The sequence below is a fragment of the Polyodon spathula genome, chromosome 1, assembly GCF_017654505.1.
Source record: "Polyodon spathula isolate WHYD16114869_AA chromosome 1, ASM1765450v1, whole genome shotgun sequence".
Lineage (NCBI taxonomy): Eukaryota > Metazoa > Chordata > Actinopteri > Acipenseriformes > Polyodontidae > Polyodon > Polyodon spathula.
Genome location: NC_054534.1, coordinates 53,949,095 through 53,957,999, shown reverse-complemented (window position 1 = coordinate 53,957,999; position 8,905 = coordinate 53,949,095). Strand labels below are relative to the sequence as shown.

Genomic DNA, 8,905 nt, shown 5'->3' with positions numbered 1-8,905 from the left:
TATTTAAAAATATGTTAATTTGTTCACAAATTGCCACTTGTATTTATTTAAAATTGTATTCACTGGGAAAGCTGTATGAGCTACAAACAGCTCATTTACAAAGGCCACAATCTCACTGAAAAAACATTTAGAGCAGCGTGTGACAATATATGCTGTCGTGTAGCTGAGAGTTTGAACAATGCAGATGAACAGTGAAATAAAAAACATAATACAGTTTCATTTTTCTATACAGTATTTCATCCATTCATTCTTTATTATACCGGTAAATTGGAAGGGCTATTCTTGACTATTCTTTAAGTTTAAGTAAATACAATGCCACCTCGCCACAGCTTTATAGTAAAAATACATTCTATGCTTTACATAAACATTAAGAATGCACAATAAACCTGTGACGTAGTGGCGGGCTAGTTTAACATTGACCTTAAAGAGAGGTGAAAGGTCAAGGTAATTTTTTAATACACATTAATTCCCACAGGCCTCCACTACTCTGTGAAGATTTATGAGTCTACAATATTCTACCCTAGATAAATACTGTAATATATCCAACTATATGCACATTGATCAAAGTTTATTGGCTCACGTCGGCCATGTTTTTTTTTTTTTTTTTTTTTTTATGTAGCGACTTGCCTTGAACAATCTTGATAGACAAAATTGCCAAGGCTATGTATGCAAAGTTTCACTTCAATCGGAATGAAAGTTTCACAGAAGAGGTTTGAATATTTTTGACCGCCAAACCATGTGGCCAATCAACTTCTCTTGAACAGACCTACATATAGGCATAAGGGCAGTCTGTGCCCCAAGATTCACATCTCTGTCACAAGTGGTAAAAATATATATTTAAATTCTCCAAAATGCTTGAAAAATCCAATATGGCCACCAAACAATATGACCTAAAATAAGAGCAAAGTAAAAAATACAGTAAATAATTACATTTAAGTGCGGGTTCGACTAAGAGCTGTTAACTTATAGTAAAAATATTTGCCTATAAAAGTAAAGTCCATTAAGAGCACATAGTAAGTACGATAGATGGATAAGAATAATTTCAAATAAGAGCAGTTACCAAGAACGTGAACATGGATATCTAAGAGTAGAATCAAGCACACGATACAATGAATAGTTATAATTAAGAGCAATAGTAGAATAAAGGAAGGTATGTAGCAGTTCAGTACAAGTACAAGTTGATGCAAGTACTGGTAGAATAGGGTGCCATATAGTCCAGTATAGTCGACAATTGTGAGGTTTACATATGCTGTCTGAATAGGTGTGTCAGGGGTGAGTCAAGATTGTCAGGGGCTTAACATTCTTAAACAACAGGTGACGCAAATAGAGAATCCATTTATACATTTGGGGCTGGTTTTTCAAAACTTGTAATCTGGATAAATGTAATCCAGCAGTGACATTTTCTGAAAAAACAGATCAAAACAATCCAGATAAAAGTAATCTTGATCATAAAATCCGGATCACTGTTAGCCAGATTACACATTTTGAAAAACCGGCCCTGACAATGCTACTCTTCCTTTACACGTGCAAATAGCTTCCTAAAGAATATAATAAGGAATATAAGGGAACTTTTGACAGCTTCATTTACACCTATAACACCCTTTATTTTTCAAACTTTGAGGAAAATGTCTGCGCGCTACATACATGCTGATTATACATAGCTGCTTTCCCTCAGGCTACAAACTTCCTCTAAGGTGTGTTTCTACGCACTGTTTTTTGATTGGATGCATAGGAATAGACACACCCTTCTCTTGTCCACTGAGTACATTTATTCTGTTGCTAGAGGCACTGTACCAGTAGCCCTGAACGACAGAGACAGTGAGTGCAGAAGGAAACAAAAAGCACTATAACATTTATAACAGAAGAAAAAAACACTCCACATAAAACATGAACAGATTCACTTGGACATCTTTGATATTTTTAGGTAAGTCTTTAATTGTGAATTACATTTTTTGATGGTACTTTGATGGAGTTGTTTGCAATCACTATTGTCTTTTGTAATCAGGTATGTTACAGCTATAGCTATAATTAAACATTGTGTTGTTGTAACATCTGTTTAACTCTTAAGGCTTTAGAAACGATTTATTTATATAAAATTGAGTAATTTACTTTAGAGTCTTAGTGAATGTGTGGTAAAATGTAGACATGTCATGACTAAAATAATAAAACACACCATGTTCAATGATTAAGTTTTTCTTTAAACAAAATAGAAACTGGATTAAATGCTATTTTCTGTCTTTCAGAAGTATGTACTGTAAATTACACATCAGTATAATTTACAGTACTGGTTGTACAAGCGCAAAAATGGTTACACAGTCCTGATCATTGTCTAAGAATAGTTCTAATCGAGGTTCAGTGTGCTCTATGTTCACCAAACTAAACTTACCGTACCTTAGTGTATTATATTAAAGGTACTTAACTTTTTGAGTTTTTAAAGAGCAATAATTAAAGTCGTTAACATATGATAAACTTAATTTTAGTAAACTATATCTGGCATACCAAGTTGGGCGCTCTTCAGTTTTAGCCATTTCTGTTTTGTTAATGTACAGTATTTTTTAGTGAGAGTGAAAAAGCTTCACTGACTTTTTCAATCCATTTGTTCAACTAAAGTCAAGAAGACAAATGTTTTGGTTAGTGACTTCACTGAAATTATAAATTTTCACTGCTATGAACACAATGGTCATTTAGCTATTTAAAGGTTTAAATTTCTCCCCGCTGTAAGATGAGCTAACTTTTCACAGGTGAGAAATGTGTTATTTATTTTTTAATTATTTATTCTTTATATTTCTTAATCTCATACGTCAAACCATATTAATCCTGAAACATTTGTACAAACATGAGTTTTGAGTACACTGTGTAACACAACTTTTGTTCCTGGGTAGTAAGTGTTATTTCCTAATTGCTTATGCCTCAAAAGTATAGAAAATGGCTATTATTCCCCACAAACTTTGCTTTTGTGACCAGGACAGTGATATTCAAAATATCACTATTTCCAATGTGAAAACGGGCAAATGTGTGTCTTTTAGTTCACATAAAGTCAGAAAAAAACAACATACAAATCCAAATTAACATGTATTTATACTAAAGTAATACAAAAGTGACTACAAAAGATTTAGAAGTGAGTAGTTTTTCGAGATTTACGATTATATTGTAAATACAGTATAATCATAAATCTCGAAAAACTACTCGTGTCTAAATCCGTGTAACAAAAAAAATTTGTTACACGGTGTTATCAAATAAATTAACTAACTGAACCAGTAGCAAAACACCCAGAGGCTATATCTGCTGCACCCATCTAATACTTGAATTACTGTCCCTAAAAAGGTCAGGCTTGTTGGTTTTGTCTCTCAGAGATTTCCTCCATGCCTTCAAATCACTCCCTGTTTGGGCAAGGGAACTCCAGTGTTCTCCCCTTAGTACAACATGCCAGCAGCAGCAGAAAAGATGAAAGCAAGTAGTCATTTTTCATCTACAGGATATTAGCTATCTACTTATGTAAAGTATGTATTGCATCAGACACAATCCAACATTGCAGAGGATCTGGTGAAGCTACAGTTTCTGCCATTTGTAACACTCTCATGTAGAAGCATAAGACTGAACCCACATCAGCAATGCATTGGAGGCTGAACTTTATGAAATGTGTTAGGTATGAATAAATACATTTGATTTATTGGCAAAATTATATAAATGTGTTGGTTTTTTTTTTTCACAGTATGCCTGTACAGAGCTGTAAGCACTGATCTACAAAAAGAAGATAGTGAGGGGCTTTTACTTACAACTACAAACTATGAACAAGATGCTACTAGAAATTACTTTTCATCAGGGGACAGGTTTGAGGAAGAAGACGACGACACTGAAAATGAAAGAGACGTGTCAATCCCTAGAGACTCATTGCTAGGTCTGGACGACGACACAGTAAGAGGTAAATATTCTATGACATTGTTTTGCAAACTATATGTTTTGCAACTTATTTCTTAGCATATAATCATTTTTAAATGTCACAGCATCACAAAAATAAATATTTGCATTCTTAATTGTTCAGCCTATACCTAAGAATGATTGCTTGTGTTGAAAATATTGGAATTCTATCAGTACAACAAAAAAGCATACACATACTTGTGATGCTAGTTACTCTTGATGGAGTACCAACAGACATGTGTGGCCTATGTAACTATATACTGCTTTTAAAAGGAAATTGTTGTGAATGCATTTAGTGGCAATACATTCCTGACATTACCTTAACTCAACATCTCTTGTTTTTCCAGTGCAACCTGTAGCTAAGCCCAAGAAATCAGAAGGGCAGGACAAGAAAAAAAAAACGAGGAAAAGAAAAAACAAGCAAAGGAACAAGGACAAAAATGACAAGAAAAAGACACTGAAAGCAAACCCATGTAATACAACACATAGTGAATATTGTATTCATGGAGCGTGTGTACATTATGAAAATTTGAATGAAACAACCTGTATGTAAGTAATGTGCATATTCTCATTCATAATTAATACACATTTAGAAATGCTAGATGAAACAACTTTTTAATGTGTTCTGCTGTACACCTCTGTCTGTACTGTGCTTCACTAAAATAGTATTACTTGTAATTAGGTTGGGCTGGTCTGGATATTTAACATGGGCTTTAATGAAAACACAAGCATCATTAAACCCTCCGGGAGTATCTATTATAAGTCTTTAAAAGTGTAATTTAAAATATTATATTAATTATTATGAAAGAGATGCTAACAAAGGCTTTGAAATCAATTTTCTTACCTTTTGTTATAAACACAAACAATATTAACTTGACCCCCTCTTTGTGGTCTTGAGGGCCAGTAATAATGTCAGATAATTATATTTTGAGGCAAAGAAATTGATTTTAAGGTCCTTGAGTTGCTGAACTGGTAAAGGCATGATCACATGGAGTCATTCAGTCAGGGGATCTGAGGTTTGTGTTCTCCTGCGGGTTAGGGAGGCAAAATCAATAGGGGCAGTTTCTCTACCCTGTGCTGCAGTGGACTCTACTGGCCAGTTGCTTGTGAGTTACAGGGATGGCGTTTTTCCTACAGAAGCCAGGAGCTCATCAGTATCCTCTCAACCTCCTGAGTGTAAATAGATAATTGGCTTGGTCATGGGATAAAAGAACACCCACCGACCTTTTCTCAACAATCAGAATTGTACAGTCATACAACCACAAGTTAGCTTTCCAGGAACACAGCAAGACAAGCGTCCTTTGGCACTTCAGTATCTAAAGGCTAAAGCCTGTTTGAGGGTTTGCTTACAGTTTTGTAAATGGGGTATAATGGCATCTCTGAAGCTTTCTGCATCAACAAAGTCATTCCGATCTATTTAGAATTATTAGTACTGTACATAGGAACGGCCAGCACTAAGTATGGAGTATTTGCAAATATTTGAGAATTACCTTTAAACGTAGTGATAATAGCTTTTTTTGTTTTAAACCACTCAATTCCTAACAACACAGTCAATTATTGCATGTTATATTATTTCAGTGATACACATTGTATAGGCATAGTGAAAAAAAAAGTTTCACAGGTAAGGTTAACAATACTATAACGTAAAGAGTAAGTAGCGGTGTTCTGAAAAATATAGCGTAATACATTCCCACGTGTTTCTACACCTGTTTAAATAATGTACCTGTATTTTTTCATTTCATTCTTAACATCCTGACAACGTTTTACACTTATATCTTTAAAGTCTGTTTCAAAGCTCTTTTCAAAATGGCTGCTCTAGTGCACTGATAGTGTAAGGATTAACAATCCATGATGTGGCAAGGAAAAGAAATGCCAGAGAACTTGTTGTTCTGTTTTTTCTTTATATGATCACTCTTGCTGCAGTGATTTAGAGGACAGATTTCAAACCCCAGTGCACTAGAGTGGCTATTTTAAAAATAATGAACAATTAAAAGAAAAATAACAGATACATTACTGAAAGAGTTGTAGCAACACATGGGGACGCATAACACTATCTTTGTATACCCCTACTTACTCTTCAATTAGCTATTCATTTCTTATTAATATTACTTTATTCATGTTATTATTTCATTGTACTGCTCTAGCCCCAGTTATCACGAAAATAATACTTAACACCTATTCAAAATTATTCTGTAATTCCAGTTCATGTTTTCCCTGTTCATTTAAAGCACTACTGTTTTAGGATTGCGCTATTTCTAGTGGTGAGAGAGTGAGTGTGGTGCCCTGTGATGGACTGGCGTCCCGTCCAGGGTACAGACCTGCCTTGCACCCTGTCTGCCGGGTTAGGCTCCGGCTCACCGCGACCCTGTAAATTATTAAGCGGTTAATGATAATGGATGCATGAATAATAATAAATAATAATAATAATAATAATAATAATAATAATAATAATAATAATAGGTTTAATTCCATTTGGATGGAAGGTGTTTGGTGTCATGACTGTAATCAAAAACATTTCTGGAATTCAGTTATTCACAGATTATTGCCAGTAGGCCATGCATAGGCCTTTAAATCATGAGTAGCGGTTAAATATTGTACTGGTTGCAAAACAACAGCATTATTTTGATCCTGAGTAACATTTACATATATATCTTAGACAGTTTGCCAAGGGGAATTTCTAGTAAAAATATAATATGTTTTCTGTCAGTATTTAGTGTATTTCAAGTGTAAGCATCTTACTGAATTACTAAAGCTGAGTTCTTATCCTTGTTGTTTGTTCTTGTCCACAGATGTCTCAAAGGATATAGTGGCGAGAGATGTGGGGTTCAGCAGCTGTCGTCTGTAATCAGAGAAGATAGTATAGATGCCACCCAATCTATACTTGTAGTAATAGCTGTGGTGTTCTCTTTGATAAGTCTTACTGCAGTTGTCATCATTATTTGTGCCCAGTGAGTATATTTTAGGACTTTTTTGTGAGGAATTTCTGGTACTGTTGGTCAAGCTATCTGTAGGGGAGAAACATCAAGGGGAACTTTAATTGCAAGTTTTTTTTACTGAAATAAAATATCTTTTCAACACCCCTTTTAAAAATTATTTGTACGTGCATCACACTTAATGATGTAATGTCTATAATGTTGATGACTATACCAGTTTCATGAATATCAATGTATATTTACTCCATCAAAACAGACTTTTAAAGAAGCATAACAGACTTTCTTCCCTGTGTGCACGGTCAACTGATCTGCATTTGTAGTGTTTTAATATCTTTTTCGAGATTATGACTAAGGCTAGTCCTGGTTATCTCTTTAGTTGCAGAGCTCAGAAAAGATTTACAGAACTTTACCATGGAGGAAATGAAGAAAAGGAAAAACTACAACAAGATAAAGGGGATAGCCACATTGTTGTCTAAACAGTAACAGGTATGTATATATATGTGTGTGTGTGTGTGTGTGTGTGTGTGTGTGTGTGTGTGTGTTACACACACTATTTTATTGAAATGTATACAATATGTGAGGGTGATACAGCATTGTAATGAATCTCCATCTAGCAGATTAGTTAATAGTATTGACTTCAGCACAACCTTACTTACAACCATACTTACCTTTCAACTATAGAGCTTGCTCTTTCATTGAATGGTAAGATATTCGTCTTTGAACCGGGTGGTTTGCAATTCCTTCATTCAATTCAATGCCAATTCATTATAGCATGTAATAATAACTTATCAGCAAAGTGGGTGTAGCCAACTAAGCACTTTCGCTATCCTGACACCTGTCATTCCTGATTAGGAGCCGCGTCTGGTATTCAAGCTGTTTTTAGCCTCACTATTTAAACTATAAGACAGGTAGAATGGAAGCAGCTGCTGCAGCAAACCTTTTGATCACGCTGTGCTGGTGGATTTTAATGTAGACAAATTGAGGAAATATATGTTTTTACTTCCATGGTAAGACCTGCTCCCACTTTTAGTTTGTTTATAAAAACAAGAACAGGGTTTAAGAACATACAATTGTATTGTAGCGACCCGGGCACCGTTGTGTGTCTATTGGACTTGTATGTTGTCCCTTTTGTTTGTATCTTCTGTCTTGTCCTGTGTATATATTGGGTGTACTGTAACGGGTGCCACCTCGCCACTTAGAATGGGGAGAGGAAAGAGGGATGGATCTTGTTGGTCAGTACAGGTAGAGTGGTCGGGAGCAGTGTGAGTCAGAGAGAGTGGAAAGTTCGAATGCTGACAGAACAAAGCAGTTAGAACTCCAGTGCAAAACAACGAGTGCAAGTAGGCCTGTGAGAGACTGATAGGGATTGAAGCCGGGGAACGAAGTATAGCGAGAGCCTGACAGAGAAGGAGGATCTTAGAAAGTGCGAGTGGGGTCAACGAGTGAAGGAAGGAGTTAGGGTTTTTTTTTTTGCCCAAACAAGGACATGTTAATTCTACCAATAAATTGGTTATTCGTTGCACCTGGCAATGCATTCCATCTTCTGCTTTATCTTCCAAGGGCATGGGTCATTACAGCATATAACAATGTCAACTGTCAATTCATTCGAGAGTGCTTAGCTGGGGATGACCTGACAAAGCATTCAAAGTTTTACCACAAGTGAGTTTTTAATCGCACACTGAACCATGTACAGTGCCTTACCGTACCTTGAAACAGAGGGAACATTTTTTATACCAGATACAACATTTAAGCACAAAACTGAGCATAATCTGATCAGTGCAGGCATGGAATCAATGAGATTCTGTATTACACACTGGTCCAGATTTTGGCATAGTTCGATTTTAATTTTGACTGCAGTTCATAGCAATTGGCAGATAGTGGTCGAGTTTTCCGCAATCGTTTATCGAGATGTTCCAAGATGTGTTCACATAGTTTTTTTTTTATGATTTCGAAATCGCTCTTTTGCCTTTCTCGTTATCAAAAGCTACTGAGATGAAGGCTTGTCTTTTAAACACATTCTGCTTCTTGCACAAAGAACAGAATTTACAATGCAG

General features: G+C 35.5%; 1 long non-coding RNA gene across 1 annotated transcript in view; it reads left to right on the top strand.

Annotated features, from left to right (window-relative positions):
• The first annotated feature begins 1,787 nt into the window (after nucleotides 1-1,787).
• The window catches only part of LOC121319695, an 8,284-nt gene continuing 1,166 nt past the window's right edge, over nucleotides 1,788-8,905 (top strand). The window contains exons 1-5 of the long non-coding RNA XR_005950742.1: nucleotides 1,788-1,924; nucleotides 3,713-3,922; nucleotides 4,266-4,467; nucleotides 6,708-6,866; nucleotides 7,228-7,337. This is a non-coding gene — a long non-coding RNA (uncharacterized LOC121319695). The remainder of the gene's footprint in view (nucleotides 1,925-3,712; nucleotides 3,923-4,265; nucleotides 4,468-6,707; nucleotides 6,867-7,227; nucleotides 7,338-8,905) is intronic.